The 18,388-nt window shown below is 38.0% G+C and overlaps 1 long non-coding RNA gene across 1 annotated transcript in view; it reads right to left on the reverse strand.

Annotated features, from left to right (window-relative positions):
• Nucleotides 1–2,615: 2,615 nt before the first annotated feature.
• LOC132424945 (uncharacterized) overlaps nt 2,616–18,388 on the reverse strand; it is a 38,480-nt gene continuing 22,707 nt past the window's right edge. The window contains exon 6 of the long non-coding RNA XR_009519309.1: nt 2,616–2,759. This is a non-coding gene — a long non-coding RNA (uncharacterized lncRNA). The remainder of the gene's footprint in view (nt 2,760–18,388) is intronic.

Genomic DNA, 18,388 nt, shown 5'->3' on the forward strand with positions numbered 1-18,388 from the left:
TGGGATAGGGAGGGTGGGAGGGAGGGAAACGCAAGAGGGAAGAGATATGGGAACATATGTATATGTATAACTGATTCACTTTGTTACAAAGCAGAAACTAACACACCATTGTAAAGCAATTATGCTCTAATAAAGATGTAAAAAAAAAAAAAAAAGGTGAGGAACCCAGCAATATAAAAAAAAGTCAAATGGAAGGATAATTGTCATCTTATCTACAAATACTACTTTCTTGTACCTGTTGCCATGATCATATGTTAATCTGTAGACAATGTATAAATATCAAATCATAAATCAACTTCCTTATGTGTAAAAAAAAAATACTAAGAGAAACTATACTAAGAGTAGTGATTTTTCCAGGATTTTCTAACTAGGTAGAAGGACAGGACAAATTCTAAGGCATTGCTAATTTTCAAATCTATGCATTAGGCACAAACTTATTAATTTATGTATGCCATGCATTCGTTTCTTAGAAGTCTTTCCCCAACCGAAGGCCTTCCCTTAACTTTGAGACAGAAGCATTTCCTACTTTGAGACAGAAGCATTTCCTACTTTGCCCATTGGTTACAGGATCCCTTGAAACACCATGCATCACTACTAGGCTCAGTAGTAGCTATAGGAAATGTCACAGAATTTTCTAATTTGGGGTGACCTAAATGCTCAATTATTAATATGCAGTAGCTGTTTGCTACATGGGACAGTACTTGGCCTGTTGCCCCAGGTCTCAGTGTTTAGATTCAGTACCATCAATGTAACTTGCAAATACAAAGTACTTCCAACTGTCACATGCTCCCTCCTCCACACCCACTTTCTAGCTTGAGGTCCCTGATATTGACATCAATTCACACAGACTGTGCAAAAATGGTTACTTTTTATTCCCTCTTAAAAGAATGTTGAAGTGACACATATATATCAACTTATATATATCATAACACATATATATGAGGAAGTGGATACATGCTCAAGGTCATGAAGAGTATTTATGGCCACAGATGCTGCCCATAAGAGCTGAATGTAAATCGTCAACAAAACATACTGAAGAGACTCCTGCCCTGCATAGATATACATTATGATTATTATTTATATTTATACTGTATATTTTATATATATTATTTAATATGGTAAAAAATACCCATGAAGTCTGATGGACACAACCTTAACCAAAGGATCAAGGTTATGATCACAGGATTTAAGCCACACTAATGTCATGTGGCCCCTGATATAGTGCAACGAGAAGAACACCTCACCTTAGTTAGGTGTTTTTTGCAAAAATCCATAATCCCAGTGTAATCATAAGAAAACATCAGACAAACCTAAAATGAGGGACCCTTTACAAAATGCCAAACCAGAACTCTTTAAAATTTGTCTCAAGGTCATGAATGGCAAGGAAAGACTAAGTAACTGTCACAGACTGGAGAAGGCTTAGGAGACCACGGTTAATGCAGTATGTTAGGCTGGGTTGGATACTGACAGCAAAAGGACATATGTGGGAAAACTGGTAAAATCCAGATGAAGTCTGTAGTTTAGTTAATAACACTGTATTAGTGTTAATTATTCCTTTGTTTTGACAAAATGCACTGTGATTGGGTAAGATGTTAACACTAAGTAATGCTGGATGAGGAACACACTGAAACTTTCTTCTATCTTTGTAACCTTTCTGAAAATCTAAAATTTTCCCCCCCAAAAAAAGTTACTTAAAAAAATATCATTAACATATTACTAAATGTTACTAAATGCCAGGCACAGAGACCAAGAAATAATATGTATGTTAATCTCCTCAAATTCACACAAGAAAATGTTGCAAATCTGGCACCTAAGACTTAAGATTCTTCTCGCCTTCCTTATAGACAGCTGGATGTAATTAACGATAACCACCTGTACTCCAGCAACCTATCTTTAAATTCTAATAACTTAGCTAAAATTAAGCATATTCCAAACAGAATAAAATAAAAAATGAAAAATTCCCAAATTTCTTAAAACCCCAACTGACTGCCTGGTTTCTTAATCTTTCAACGTGTTTTATAAAATGAAAGGGCTACTTTTAATTTTTCTTTAAATTTTCTCTTTTTGCTCACCTAATAAAACCAATCTTTCCTTTTCCTTTTAGTTTTCTTATATAAATTTTAATGGAGCATCAAATTTGACAAGGCACATTTCACTTCTAAGAACTATTTATCTAGCTTACAAATTGAATGTTTAATATGTTTTGTCTCACAGTATGACGCCACTTTTGTCAAAAGGGTGTGTGTTTGAGTCTAGAGATAGTAGTCTGGAGAGACACACGTCAACAGTGGTATGACAGACAGCAAGCTGACCTCCAAAGATCCACACTCTCCTTCTCTAGGGTTAAGTTGCTGCCAGAAAGTGATGATCTAATTTCCAAGCCCCCTTTCTTCTAAGTGAAGCTATGTTACTAGTTTGGGGTCATATAATGTGAATGTGTATCATTTCTAGGCCAAAGAGTTTAATCATGTGCTTCCTCCATGCTCTCTTTGCTTTGCATGATAATCTTGAAGGCATACTCTACAGCAAAGTAATTATTTGAAAGCAAAGTTACAAAACAGTAAGAAAACTGACACATTATTAATTTTATATTAAATATCACTCACCCTATTTCTGTGTAAGGATAGGCTATCCACTTCAATATAAGTCTTGCACACGATGTTCTACACATATATTTTTGTATATTTATTGAAAACAATCCGTGTATAAATGGACCCACACAATTCAAACCCATGTTGTTCAAGGGACAACTGTAGGTCCTGCATGGAGAAAAAAAGAACAAATTACTTAATCTTTCAATCCCAATAATCTTCCTCTTACGTCTTGTGACTTTGAAAAAGTTACCTCTTCCTACCAGATAAAAAATGTTTTCCTCTTTAGGATAAAGTTATCTGGAAATGCTAATAAGTATTCTGCTATGTTTTAGATCCAGTATCACAAATACAGTATCCCAGGGCAGATGTACACGTCATTTTAAAAATATTACCTAGATGCATGACAACCAAAAGTCAAAAGGATGTAAAGATTCCAGCAGATGTGAGAACTTAGAAAAATTAAAAGTCATAGAAACAATGAGCACCTTTAACCTGGGGATATTCATTATTTTGTTTATATGTCCACAGCATACTCTAAAAACAATCATATATTAAAACGAAAGCAAAACCGACAAATAAAACTATGCCTTTGACCCCACAAATATTTCATTATTTTATGCCTTTTATCTCAGTCATAACGACATAACAGCCGTGGCACAGACATGCAATTCTCCCCTATTACCTACATGCTTCTTCACAATTCTGGTCCTGCTAGAGATAGGTATGCTATATTACTAGCTTTGACCAAAAATTGTGAGAAGTAATGTGTGTCACTGCCAGGCCCAGGCAGTGAAAAATCCCAGAGGGATACTACACAGATTTTTATCCCCTGCCTCAGTGAATGGAAAACTAGTGTTGAGATGACAGAGTCAAGATGGAACCTCGAATCACTGCTTAAAGTGAGCTGCCTTGGAGACCTGGCAGGCACACTGAAGGCTTTTATATAATAACACACTGAGATTTCTGAGTTGGTTTGTTACTGAGGCATAGCCCAGCCTGCCTAACACAGCACCTCCCAACTTTCTCCCTCCTTTGAATTCCATAGCATTTCAATCCATTTACTACAAAGGCACTTACCTCTAAGTAAGCTTTGGGCACTGTTATTTAAGCAAAGTCTTTGCTTAGTCTAACTCAAAGACTTTCAGTGAGACAAGTATATTCTTGAGACCTCTCATTCATTGCCTTACAGAAAGCATGGTATAAAAGAATGAATCTTAAAAAAATAACTGCACATCACAGACTAGTATTTAAATTCATGAACATAAAAGAGACACTGACAATGTTCATCTATAGGAAACAAAACAGAAATGAGAGAACTAACTAATTGTATCTTTTTTTTCTCTGTCAGCCATAGTGAAGAGGCCTAAATGTCATTTGCTCATTTACTGCGATACATATCAGAAGTACCAGAAATCAGCTTCTTCGCATTAAAAAAAAAGTGGTAAGATAAAAATATCTTAGATTTACATATTAAAAACAACAGCACTCACTGCCAAGAAGGACTGCGGATAAGGCAGAATCTTCTCAATTATAATCAGTAGAACAGGGGAAGATGTTAGTGTAATTTCACCCGGCATCTAAATCCACTGGGGTAAGTCTATAAATACAAACATGTAAGTTAATTACTAAATGACTCACTTAGCTAAACAAGTCAGTATGTTCGGAATCTAAGTTACCCAGCTCTGCACTGCCTCAGTGAAGCTGAAGTGGCTGTAATGGAAGCACGCTCAGGTTTCCCAGGACAACCAAAACCAGTGCTTGCCCATCATTTGATGGATTCCTAACAAAATATAAACCCGATTTAAAATCAGGGTCCAGGGCTTCCCTGGTGGCGCACTGGTTGGGAGTCCGCCTGCCGATGCAGGGGACGTGGGTTTGTGCCCCGGTCTGGGAGGATCCCACGTGCCGCGGAGCGGCTGGGCCCGTGAGCCATGGCCGCTGAGCCTGCGCGTCCGGAGCCTGTGCTCTGCAACGGGAGAGGCCACAGCAGTGAGAGGCCCGCATACCGCAAAAAAAAAAAAAATCAGGGCCCAGCAAAAATCTATGACACATATATTCAGATGTACATAAGACTACACTTTCCAGGTCAGCACCTTTTCACAACATATATTCCTAAAGATCTAACTACATGCCTCCTTTAGCACACAGAAGGGTTGCGCTTAACTACGTGCATTAGAGCAGTGATTTTTCAGGGACTTCCCGGGTGGTGCAGTGGTTAAGACTCCATGCTTCCAATGTAGGGGACCCAGGTTCGATCCTCAGTCAGGGAACTAGATCCCACATGCATGCCACAACTAAGAGTTCGCATGCCACAACTAAAGACCCAACACGACCAAATAAATAAATAAATAAGAACAGTGATTTTCAGGATGGAGCAGGGAGTGAGACAGTAGAAGGTGAGAGAAGGCGTATTAGAATCACCAAGGGAGGATTTTTCAAACCAGGTCACATGCCCGCCCCAGTCACCCTGGGCACCTGACAAGCCCTTAGAGTCTCAGGCCCTGTGGGGTTTGGGGAACAGGCGTACAGGCTGTAGGGGCCTCAAGGGTCCTGCTCTATCCTCACACCTTCCCCCATCTGGAACTCCCGAAATGAAGACAGATACGTTTCTTTTTCTGTAAGATTTTTTAAAGGTGGACTCCTGAGAGAATAAATTCAAACAAAATACCCAGCAGAACAGTCTCAATGTTCCGGTGGAGACTGAACCAAATCTTTCCTGAGCACCTCCTTCACACTTTTCGTCATCTCGGAGAAAAACAGCATGTTCCAACTTTCTCACTTATGCTCACGTTTTAGGAAACAGAATGTCTCACAATACTGAACAGAACTGGAGGGATTATACTAAAATCTCTCAATGATGGCTTCATAGAGTTTTAATGCAAATGTAAAATTTAATAGCATGGTCCAAATATAATGCTCTGTATCCTCCCAAAATTTCTTTTCTTCACAAAATTTTATTCTTTCACTGAAACAAATTAATACATACCTATGGTGTGCTGTGTAATATCAAAATTTGTCAGAAATATTTAACTAATTCTATTTGATTGAATTGTGTAATTTGACTCTTGGGCTTCAAATCCTACTGATTCAACTTCAAAAATACCTTAAATTATACTTCTCCCCATCTCTACTACTGCAGAAATAAATCCAACTCATCAGCTCTCTCAGGAGAGCATCATTTTCAGACTACTTACCCATCAGACTATATCGTAAGATTTATTGCCCTCTAACCCAAATCTCATCGTGCTGGGGTAGGTTAAAACCTATTGTTGCTTCTGCATGACCTTAAAGACAAAGTCTAAGCTTCTTAACTTTGCAAAAAACCTTTCACAAGCTTTAAACTCAATTCATGCAGCTCCCCACTGTGTAGTATTTTGGGTCTTATTATACTCATTAGATATTTTAAATTATTCCTGAATACATCATAACTTTTCTTTGACTTCACGTATGACATCTACTACGCTTAGAATGCCCTCTCCCAACTTCTTTACTAAAAAAATAAAAATAACTTTTCCTACTGGTCCTTCAAGAACCGACTCAAATTATACTCTCTCCTCAAAGTGTTTTGGTTGTCAGATGAGTGTAGTAAGTTACTCTAAAACAGGGCCACTGTCAAAACAAGAAACATTTATTATATCATAGTTTCTGTGGTCAGGAATTTGGACGGAGCTTAGCTGGTGGTTCCAACACAGGGCATCTCACGCAGTCAGGACACTGACTGGGGCTGCAGGGATCTGAAGCCTGACTGGGCTGGAGGATCCCCTTCCATGATGGCTCCTGCATATGGCTACTGGCAAAACCCCTTGTTGGCTGCTGGCAGGATGCCTCAGCTCCTCACAATGTGCACCTCTTTATAGGGCGGCTTCAGTGTTGTGATTACATGGCAGCTGGCCTAGATGAGAAACTTGCTGGGGCGGGGGGTGGGGGTGGGGCAAGGACAGGGAGAGAGCGTGCGCGCAAGGAGAAAACTAGTGTCTTTTATCTATTTGGCCATGTTCTATTCATTGGAAGTGAATCACTAAGTCCTGATAATGCTCAAGAAATGTCTCCACCTTTGCAGGGAGGATTGTCAAAGAATTTTGACATACTTTAAAACAATCACAAAAGGTTTCCAAAATTTCTCCAGAAAGCCAGCTATTCCTTCCTCCGTATTCCCCTAGTATTTTTTCTACCTGTACTGCAAAACTGACCATATGGTATACGGAATTCACCTGAAAAGACACTGTGGGGCTTTAATACATAAACAGTAAACTTCTACTTTGATATTTCCATATGTTTAAATCCCGAGACTCCTAAAATTAGATTACTAAAAAAATAATATAGGGATAACTGGCTAGTCATTTGGGAGGAGAAAGCTGTAACTCTATATTAATCTTTATATAAAAATAAATTCCAAGTTAAAGAGTTAAAGAATTTCAATTTTTAAATAAAATTACACATGTACCAGGGAAAAATATGAACAAATATTTTTATCATCTTGGAGTAGAAAAGGCCTTCTTGAGAATAACATAAGAGCCCAAACTCATAAGAAACTGATAAAGATGACTAGTTAAATAGTAAAACAGCTGTATAGAAGAACAAAAGATCTAAACAAAAAGAAAATATGCAAAAGACAAACAGGGAAATATTAGTAACATACATATGATAAACAAAAAACGAATTTTCTTAATATACACAGAGTTCTTATAATAAGGAAAAGTGGACAGATGAGCAAAGGGACTTCCATTTCAAGAAAGCAGAGCACAGGCTACAATCTCCACATCCTGTAACAAATCCTAAAATTTATAAAATAATTTTTAAGTGAAATTATACCAGAGATCACACATATACAAGTGATACACACACACATTTCTCTCTCACATAAAAGCGCACGGGCAGAGTACAGGGACAGTAGGGCAGTTCTACCAAAGTCTTCATTAAATCAGGTTCCCTGCAGCTCTCACTGTGTGGCTGTAACTCTTGTGTCTCAGATGTCAGATCTCCAGCCTCTACATCTCCATTCAAGGAAGTATCCAAAAAGAAGCCACTGACTGAAGAAAGTTTCTAAAAACCACCATATGCAGTTGTGCTTACATCTCTTTGACTAGAACTTTGTCATAAGACCACATCTAAGCCAAAGAGGTTTGGGGATATAGTCTTCGTTGTTTATGTTCACATACCCAGCTAAAAATCAGGGATTCTATCTTTCCAAGAGAAGAGGAAGAATACATATTTGGAAATATGAGCGGCCTCTGAATTCACTAAAAGTCAAAGATATGACAGAAACAGATTTAAGAAAAACCTCAGTATAAAACATTTCTGAAAGTTAGAATTGAAAGACATGAAGACTGAGATCATTAGAACCATTCTATAGAAAATGTCCATGACTTATATATACTACCAGATGTAAAATAGATAGTTAGTGGGAAGCAGCCACACAGTACAGGGAGATCAGCTCAGAGCTTTGTGACCACCTAGAGGGGTGGGATAGGGAGGGTGGGAGGCAGATGCAAGAGGGAGGGGATACGGGGATATACGTATGCATATAGCTGATTCACTTTGTTATAAAGCAGAAATTAACACACCATTGTAAAGCAATTATACTCCAATAAAGATGTTAAAAAAAAAAAAAAAGAAAACGTCCATGAGCTTCTGGTACTAAGCCTTGGAGCTGCCCCAGTTCTTTACCTTTCCACAATTTAATCACTTACTCTTTAGATTGTAAGATGTACCCCAATATCAAACCAATGGATGATGATACTTTTCTCTCCCTTAAATTAGCCAGAATCAGTTCCTGCTGTTCACAACAAAAATAATCTCAAGCAATATATTTCAAGATATTTATTGCAAAATCTTCAGTCAAATGCACGTGCATGTACACACACACACACACACACACAAAACGGACGTGTCTCTTGCGAAATAAAGGCTGGATTGTGTAGCTTATTAGCAACTATCTATCTCAACAATAAAGGGCAGATTTCTCTCCATCTCATTCCATCTTTCTGAATATCACCTCAGGGGTTCAATAGAGATTCCAAAATATTTAAGGCTAATTCATTTTGAATTTCATGTTTTAAATGCAGATCCAATTATATTATTTCCCTACTTAAAACTCTGGGATTAATCTCTATCATTTTTCAGGAAAAAGTCCCAACTCCTTATGATGACATAGAAATCTCTCTATAACCTGGCCACACACTATTCTCCATCCTCTTCTGTGTTCTTCTGTGCAATCTCTTAGTTAACACAATTATTTATTGACAACCTACTGTGTGCTGGCCACTGTTCTAGATGCTAGATATACAGTCAGGAATGATATTTAAAATATCTAGGGAGATTGGTTCAAGATGGCGGAGTAGAAGGACGTGCTCTCACTCCCTCTCGCAAGAGCACCGGAATCATAACTAACTGTTGAAAAATCATCGACAGGAAGACACTGAAACTCACCAAAAAAGATACCCCGCATCCAAAGACAAAGGAGAAGCCACAATGAGACGGCAGGAGGGGCGCAATCACAATAAAATCAAATTCCGTAACTTCTGGGTGGGTGACTTGCAAACAGGAGAACACTTATACCACAGAAGTCCACCCACTGGAGTGAAGGTTCTGAGCCCCATGTCAGGCTTCCCAACCTGGGGGTCTGGCAATAGGAGGACGAATTCCTAGAGAATCAGACTTTGAAGGCTAGTGGGATTTGACTGCAGGACTTCAACAGGACTGAGGGAAACAGAGACTCCACTCTTGGAGGGCACCCACAAAGTACTGTGTGCATCAGGACCCAGGGGAGGGAGCAGTGACCCCACAGGAGACTGAACCAGACCTACCTGTTAGTGTTGGAGGGTCTTCTGCAGAGGCAAGGGGTGGCTGTGGCTCACTGTGGGGACGAGGACACTGGCAGCAGAAGTTCTGGGATGTACTCCTTGGCGTGAGCCCTCCCAGAGTCCGCCATTAGCCCCATAAAAGAGCTGGGTAGGCTCCAGTGTTGGGTGGCCTCAGGCCAAACAACTAACAGGGAGGGAACTCAGCCCCACCCATCAGCAGACAAGAGGATTAAAGTTTTACTGAGCTCTGCCCACCAGAGCAACACCCAGCTCTACCCACCACCAGTCCCTCCCATCAGGAAGCTTGAATAAGCCTCTTAGATAGACTCATCCACCAGACGGCAGACAGCAGAAGCAAGAAGAACTACAATCCTGCAGCCTGTGGAACAAAAACCACATTCACAGAAAGATAGACAAGATGAAAAGGCAGAGGGCTATGTACCAGATGAAGGAACAAGATAAAATCCCAGAAAAACAACTAAATGAAGTGGAGATAGGCAACCTTCCAGAAAAAGAATTCAGAATAATGAGAGTGAGGATGATCCAGGACCTCAGAAAAAGAATGGAGGCTAAGATCAAGAAGATGCAAGAAATGTTTAACAAAGATCTAGGAGAAATAAAGAACAAACACCTAGAAGAATTAAAAAACAAACAAACAGAGATGAACAATACAACAACTGAAATGAAAAATACACTAGAAGGAATCAATAACAGAATAACTGAGGCAGAAGAACGGATAAGTGACCTGGAAGACAGAATGGTGAAATTCACTGCCATGGGACAGATTAGAAAGAAAAGAAATGAAGACAGCTTAAGAGACCTCTAGGACAACAGTAAATGCACCAACATTCGCATTACAGGGGTCCCAGAAGGACAAGACAGACAGAAAGGACCCAAGAAAATATATGAAGAGATCAGTCGAAAACTTCCCTAACATGGGAAAGGAAATAGCCACTCAAGTCCAGGAAGTGCAGGGAGTCCCATACAGGATAAACCCAAGGAGAAACACGTCGAGACACATAGTAATCAAATTGACAAAAATTAAAGACAAAGAAAAATTATTGAAAGCAACAAGGGAAAAACGACAAATAACATACAAGGAAACTCCCATAAGGTTAACAGCTGATTTCTCAGCAGAAACTCTACAAGCCAGAAGGGAGTGGCATGACATATTGAAAGTGATGAAAGGGAAGAAACTACAACCAAGATTACTCTACCTGGCAAGGATCTCACCACCACCAAACCAGCTTCACAAAAAATGCTAAAGGAACTTCTCTAAGTGGGAAACACAAAAAAAGAAAAGGACCTACAAAAACAAACCCATAACAACTAAGAAAATGGTAATAGGAACATAAATATCGATAATTACCTTAAGCGTGAATGGATTAAATGCTCCAACCAAAAGATGCAGGCTCACTGAATGGATACAAAAACAAGACCCATGTATATGCCATCTACAAGAGACCCTCTTCAGACCTAGGGACACATACAGCCTGAAAGTGAGGGGATGGAAAAAGATATTCCATGCAAATGGAAATCAAAAGAAAGCTGGAGTAGCAATTCTCATATCAGACAAAATAGACTTTAAAATAAAGACTATTACAAAAGATAAAGAAGGACACTACATAATGATCAAGGGATCAATCCAAGAAGAAGATATAACAAGTATAAATATATATGCACCCAACATAGAAGCACCTCAAAACATAGGGCAACTGCTAACAGCAATAAAAGAGGAAATAGACAGTAACACAATAATAGTGGAGGACTTTAACACCTCACTTACACCAGTGTACAGATCAACCAAACAGAAAATTAATAAGGAAACACAAGCATTAAATGACACAACAGACCAGATGGATTTAATTGATATTTATAGGACATTCCATCCAAAAACAGCAGATTACACTTTCTTCTCAAGTGCGCACGGAACATTCTCCGGGATAGATCACATCTTGGGTCACAAACCAAGCCTCGGTAAATTTAAGAAAATTGAAATCATATCAAGCATCTTTTCTGACAACAACACTATGAGATTAGAAATAATATACAGGGGGAGAAAATGTAAAAAACACAAACACATGGAGGCTAAACAATATGTTACTAAATAACCAAAAGATCAAAGAAATCAAAGAGGGAATCAAAAAATACCTAAAGACAAATGACAATGAAAACACGATGATCCAAAACCTATGGGATGCAGCACAAGCAGTTCTAAAAGGGAAGTTTATAGCTATACAAGCCTACCTCAAGAAACAAGAAAAATCTCAAATAAACAATCTAAACTTACACCTAAAGGAACTAGAGAAAGAAAAACAAACAAATCCCAAAGTTAGCAGAAGGAAAGAAATCATAAAGATCAGAGCAGAAATAAATGAAATAGAAACAAAGAAAACAATGGCAAAGATCAATAAAACTAAAAGCTGGTTCTTTGAGAAGATAAACAAAATTGATAAACCATTAGCCAGATTCATCAAGAAAAAGAGGGAGAGGACTCAAATCAATGAAATTAGAAATGAAAAAAGAGAAGTTACAACAGACACTGCAGAAATACAAAGCATCCTAAGAGACTGCTACAAGCAATTCTATGCCAATAAAATGGACAACCTGGAAGAAATGGACAAATTCTTAGAAAGGTATAACCTTCCAAGACTGAGCCAGGAAGAAACAGAAAATATGAACAGACCAATCACAAGCACTGAAATTGAAACTGTGATTGAAAATCTTCCAACAAACAAAAGTCCAGGACCCGATGGCTTCGGTGAATTCTATCAAACATTGAGAGAAGAGCTAACACCCAGCCTTCTCAAACTCTTCCAAAAAATTGCAGAGGAAGGAACATGCCCAAACTCATTCTATGAGGCCACCATCACTCTGATACCAAAATCAGACAAAGATACTACAAAAAAAGAAAATTACAGACCAATATCTCTGATGAATATAGATGCAAAAATCCTCAACAAAATACTAGCAAACAGAATCCAACAATACATTAAAAAGATCATACACCATGATCAAGTGGGATTTATCCCAAGGATGCAAGGATTCTTCAATATACACAAATCAATCAATGTGACATACCATATTAATAAACTGAAGAATAAAATCCATATGATCATCTCAGTAGATGCAGAAAAAGCTTTCAACAAAATTCAACACCAATTTATGATAAAAACTCTCCAGAAAGTGGGCATAGAGGGAACCTACCTCAACATAATAAAAGCCATATATGACAAACCCACAGCAAACATCATTCTCAATGGTGAAAAACTGAAAGCATTTCCTCTAAGATCAGGAACAAGACAAGGTTGTCTACTCTCACCACTATTATTCAACATAGTTTTGAAAGTCCTAGCCATGGCAATCAGAGAAGAAAAAGAAATAAAAGGTATACAAATTGGAAAAAAAGAAGTAAAACTGTCACTGTTTGCAGATGACATGACACTATACATAGACAATCCTAAAGATGCCACCGGAAAACTACTAGAGTTAATCAATGAATTTGGTAAAGTTGCAGGATACAAAATCAATGCACAGAAATCTCTTGCATTCCTATACACTAAAGATGAAAAATCTGAAAGAGAAATTAAGGAAACACTTTTGCAACATTTACCATTGCAATAAAATGAATAAAATACCTAGGAATAAACCTACCTAGGGAGACAAAATACCTGTATGCAGAAAACTACAAGACACTGATGAAAGAAATTAAAGATGATACCAACAGATGCAGAGATATACCATGTTCTTGAAGAATCAATATTGTGAAAATGACTATACTACCCAAAGCAATGTACAGATTCAATGCAATCCCTATCAAATTACCAATGGCACTTTTTACAGAACTAGAAAAAAAAAATCTTAAAATCTCTATGGAGACACACAAGACCCCTAATAGCCAAAGCTGTCTTGAAGGAAAAAAACAGAGCTGGAGGAATCAGACTCCCTGACTTCAGACTATACTACAAAGGTACAGTAATCAAGACAGTGTTACTGGCACAAAAACAGAAATACAGATCAATGGAACAGGATAGAAAGCCCAGAGATAAACCCATGCACCAATGGTCAACTAATCTATGACAAAGGAGGCAAGGATATACAGTGGAGAAAAGACAGCCTCTTCAATAAGTGGTGCTGGGAAAACTGGACAGCTACATGTAAAAGAATGAAATTAGAACACTCCCTAACAACACACACAAAAATAAACTCAAAATGGATTAGAGACCTAAATGTAAGACTGGACACTATAAAAGTCTTAGAGGAAAACATAGGCAGAACACTCTTTGACATAAATCACAGCAAGATCTTTTTGATCCACCTCCTAGAGTAATGGGAATAAAAACAAAATAAACAAATGGGACCTAATGAAACTTAAAATCTTTTTGCAAAGCAAGGGAAACTACAAACAAGACCAAACAACAACCCTCAGAATGGGAGAAAATATTCGCAAACGAATCAATGGACAACAGATTAATCTCCAAAATATATAAACAGTCCATGCAGCTCAATATTAAAAAAACAAACAAACCAATCAAAAAATCAGCAGAAGACCTAAATAGACATTTCTCCAAAGAAGACATACAGATGGCCACGAAGCACATGAAAAGCTGCTCCACATCACTAATTATTAGAGAAATGCAAATCAAAACTACAATGAGGTATCACTTTACACCAATTAGAATGGGCATCATCAGAAAATCTACAAACAACAAATGCTGGAGAGGGTGTGGAGAAAAGGGAACCCTCTTGCCCTGCTGGTGGGAATGTAAATTCCCACCACATACAGCCACTATGGAGCACAGCCCATACAGCCACTATGGAGAACAGTATGGAGGTTCCTTAAAAAACTAAAAATAGAATTACCATAAGACCCAGCAATTCTACTACTGGGCATACACCCAGAGAAAACCATAATTCAAAAAGACACATGCACCCCAATGTTCACTGCAGCACTATTTACAATAGCCAGGTCATGGAAGCAACCTAAATGCCCATCGACAGACGAATGGATAAAGAAGTTGTGGTACATATATACGATGGAATATTAGCCGTAAAAAGGAACAAAATTGGGTCATTTGTAGAGACGTGGATGGACCTAGAGACTGTCATACAGAGTGAATTAAGTCAGAAAGAGAAAAACAAATATCGTATATTAACGCCTATATGTGGAATCTAGAAAAATGGTACAGATGAACCGGTTTGCAGGGCAGAAACAGAGATGCAGATGTAGAGACCAAAAGTATGGACACCAAGCGCGGAAAGTGGCAGGGGTGGTGGTGGTGGCGCTATGATGAATTGGGAGATTGGGACTGACATGTATACACTGATGTGTATAAAATGGATAACTAATAAGAACCTGCTATATAAAAAAATTAAATTAAATAATAAAATAAAATATCTAGCAACTAGTATAACATTACATAGACCAATTATAATGGATACTCAACCAGCAGACACCAGCTACAAACAACTGATAAAGCTTTCCCAGTGTGTATTATCTGAATACCAACCTGAAAATAGCAATAAATACAACAGAGCCCCTCCCTGCAAAGAGTTACATTTTTTTAAATAGGAAGAGAGACAACAGATAAAACATTAAACTAATTATTAAGAAAATTTCAACTACAAGAGTATAAAGAAGATAAGAGAAAATGTCATCTGAGGAGGTGACATTTGAGTTGAGATGTGAATTAATAAGATGTAATAAGTTGAAATGTGCCCCCCCAAATATGTCGATATCCTAATCCCCAGAACTTGTAAATGTTGACTGTGTTTAGAAAGGGGAGCATTATAGATGTGATTAAGTGAGCAGCTTGAGATAAGGGGGTTATCCTGGACTATCCAGATGGGTACTAAATCCAATGACATGTCTTTATAAGAGAAAGGCAGATGGAGATTTGAGACAGAAAGAAGACAAAGACACAGAGGAGTAAGCGATGTGAAGACAGAGGCAGAGATTGGAGTGATGCAGCCACAAGTCAAGGACTGCTAATAGTCACCAGAAGTTGGAAGAGGCAGAGAATGGATTCTCCCTGTCCTAGTCAGCCCAGGCTGCCATAACAAAATATCACAGATATGGTGGCTTAAACAACTGACATTTATTTCTCAGAGTTCTGAAGCCTGGGAAATCCAAGATCAAGGTGTTGGTTGATTCAGTTCCCCAATGAGGGCCTGCTTCTTGGATTGCAGACGGCCACATTTTCTGTTGTTTTAATTCACAGTTCACAGTCATTTGTTATAGCAACCCTGGGAATTTCATACAGAAAGCAATATGGAGAATCTGACAGAAGTATATTCTAATCAGAATGAACAGCAAGGGAAAACTTCCAAGATCATCTATAGAGAATGTACCACATATCAAAGGTCATGAAGGAAGATTTTGGGGAAATACACCACGTTCATAAAGATGCCATTTTTCTCCAAGGTAATCTATAAATCCAATGCTATTCCAGTCAGTATCTCAAAAGATTTCTCATGTAAATTTACAAACTGATTTTAAAATGTATATGGAAGATCACAGCCAAAACAATTCTGAAAAATAAAAGAACAACAGGTATAATATTTACTTAACATATATTGTCTTATAAAGTTAGAGTAATTAAGAGAATGTGATATTGCTATAAGGATAAACAGATCAAAAGAGCTTAATTTCAGGCTTCCCTGGTGGCACAGTGGTTGAGAGTCCGCCTGCCAATGCAGAGGAAACGGGTTCGTGCCCCAGACAGGGAGGATCCCACGTGCCGCGGAGCGGCTGGGCCTGTGAGCCATGGCCACTGAGCCTGCACGTCCGGAGGCTGTGCTCCGCAACGGGAGAGGCCACAGCAGTGAGAGGCCGGCGTACCGCAAAAAAAAAAAAAAAAAGAGCTTAATTTCAAAACCTAAAAATAGACCTCTATTTATGAATACATATAAACAATAACAAAATATATGTATACATATATATTATATACACACACATATATATACATATATTTGAAAAGTCAACAAAGGTGGCATTTTAGATCAGAAGAACAAAGAAAATTTATTTAAATAATGCAAGTGTGCATTATTATACTATTATAAATACATATATATTATATATAAATAAATATTATATTATATATAATTTATATTATATTTATATTATATATTATGTTATAGTATATATTATATATAATTTATATTATATATAAAAGGAAATTTATATTATATATAAAAGGAAATTCCAGGCAGATTTAAAAACTAAATATAAAAAAAATCCAACTTCACAAATTTTAAAAAATATTGAGAAATACCTTTATGACCTCAGAGTTAAAATTTTCTTAACTAAGACCCCAAAATCCAGAACTGTAAAGAAAAGTATTTCATAAATTCAATTACTTAAAATATTTAAAGACAATATTATAATAGTGAAATGAAAAGGCTCAGAGTTTACTTCACTTGGAATTTATATAACTGACAAAGACTGAGTGTCCAGAATATATAAAGAACATCTACAAAACCAGTAAGAAAAAGACAAACAATTTTACGATTTGCTTTTCCACATTCAACATTCCACAGGCATACAACGGAGGTCTGCAGATGCTGCATGATACACAAACACCCTTGAGGCCTTAGTCGGGAGAATGGTCCCTCCTAGGGGAGGAGGTGGAATGGGGATCAGAGGGACCCACAGGACAATAATCATGTGTGCACTGTTTTCCTTCTTGACCTTTCTATTTCTATTTACATGGGTTTTCATGTTGTTACATGTTTCTATACCTGAATTACTCCATAATAAATAAAAACCCAACACAGTTAAAAACAGTAATAAACTGATCAAGCATAGGGGAAAAGAAAAGGACCTCATAGAACTGATTCATTACCTTCCCTGTAACCATGAACAGAGGTAAAATACTCATTATTAGGTTTTTGCAATTCTTCTTCCTGGATCACATATTAAAGAGTTAAAGTCTCCTATTCTGTATTTATATTAGAAAACTATATTTACCAATTTCACATTATTATGCTTAAACAATAATTCTTACAGTAGTCATAAATTCTTCTGCTACTGCCTATAGCTCTTTTGAGTCAAAAAAAAAAATGAAAGGATTTAAAGATAACAGGTAACTCAGCAGAGGAAAAAGCACAGAAGTCTTGGATGCAAAAGGCCTAGATATGACGTTCAGCCATGCCTATTACTCACTGACGGGGCCTGCAATTTACACAACATCTGCGAACCTCCCTCCTCCATTCCTGATTTGTCAAACGGGAACACTAATTCTTCTTAGATGGAGCTGTACATATAGATGGTGCCTGGCAAAAAGAGGATTCAAAATTTTTTTTAAGCCAGACATGGCCTCTTGGGGTAGGAGATTTGTTTTTCTCTTTGGATTCCTTGGTTAATCAATATAATCCTTCTTTCATTGCTTTGTAAATAGTGGCCCAGGGAAGGTTCACAGCAGGAGTCATCCTTCCCAGGTACAAGCAGGAAGGGGTGCTCTACCTAAACAGAATTTTTAAATGATAATGAAGGTCTTCCCTGGTGGCGCAGTGGTTGAGAGTCCGCCTGCCGATGCAGGGGTCACGGGTTCGTGCCCTGGTCCGGCAAGATCCCATATGCCACGGAGCGGCTGGGCCCGTGAGACATGGCCGCTGGGCCTGCACGTCCAGAGCCTGTGCTCCGCAACGAGAGAGGCCACAACAGTGAGAGGCCCGCATACCGCAAAAAATAAAATAAAATAAAATAAAATAAAATAAAATAAAATGATAAGGAAGCCCACTAAAAGCCTCCCTGCTGTTGACTGCTACCCTGTGCTGGTGATTTAAGTAATGTCAATACTAAAATACTCCTCTTCTATTATGGTAGACCACACCCACTGTCCTCCCCCTTGGTAGGCCACTGCTCTTTTATGCCTTCCTCTCTTTGTAGTACACAGCAGTTTAGATTCTGACAGCGGTCTGCCTGCTCCGTCTCTAACTCTGAAGCAGCTGAATGTGGCTGAAGAAAAACACACAACCAAGCTAACAATT

The sequence above is a fragment of the Delphinus delphis genome, chromosome 1 (assembly GCF_949987515.2).
Source record: "Delphinus delphis chromosome 1, mDelDel1.2, whole genome shotgun sequence".
NCBI lineage: Eukaryota > Metazoa > Chordata > Mammalia > Artiodactyla > Delphinidae > Delphinus > Delphinus delphis.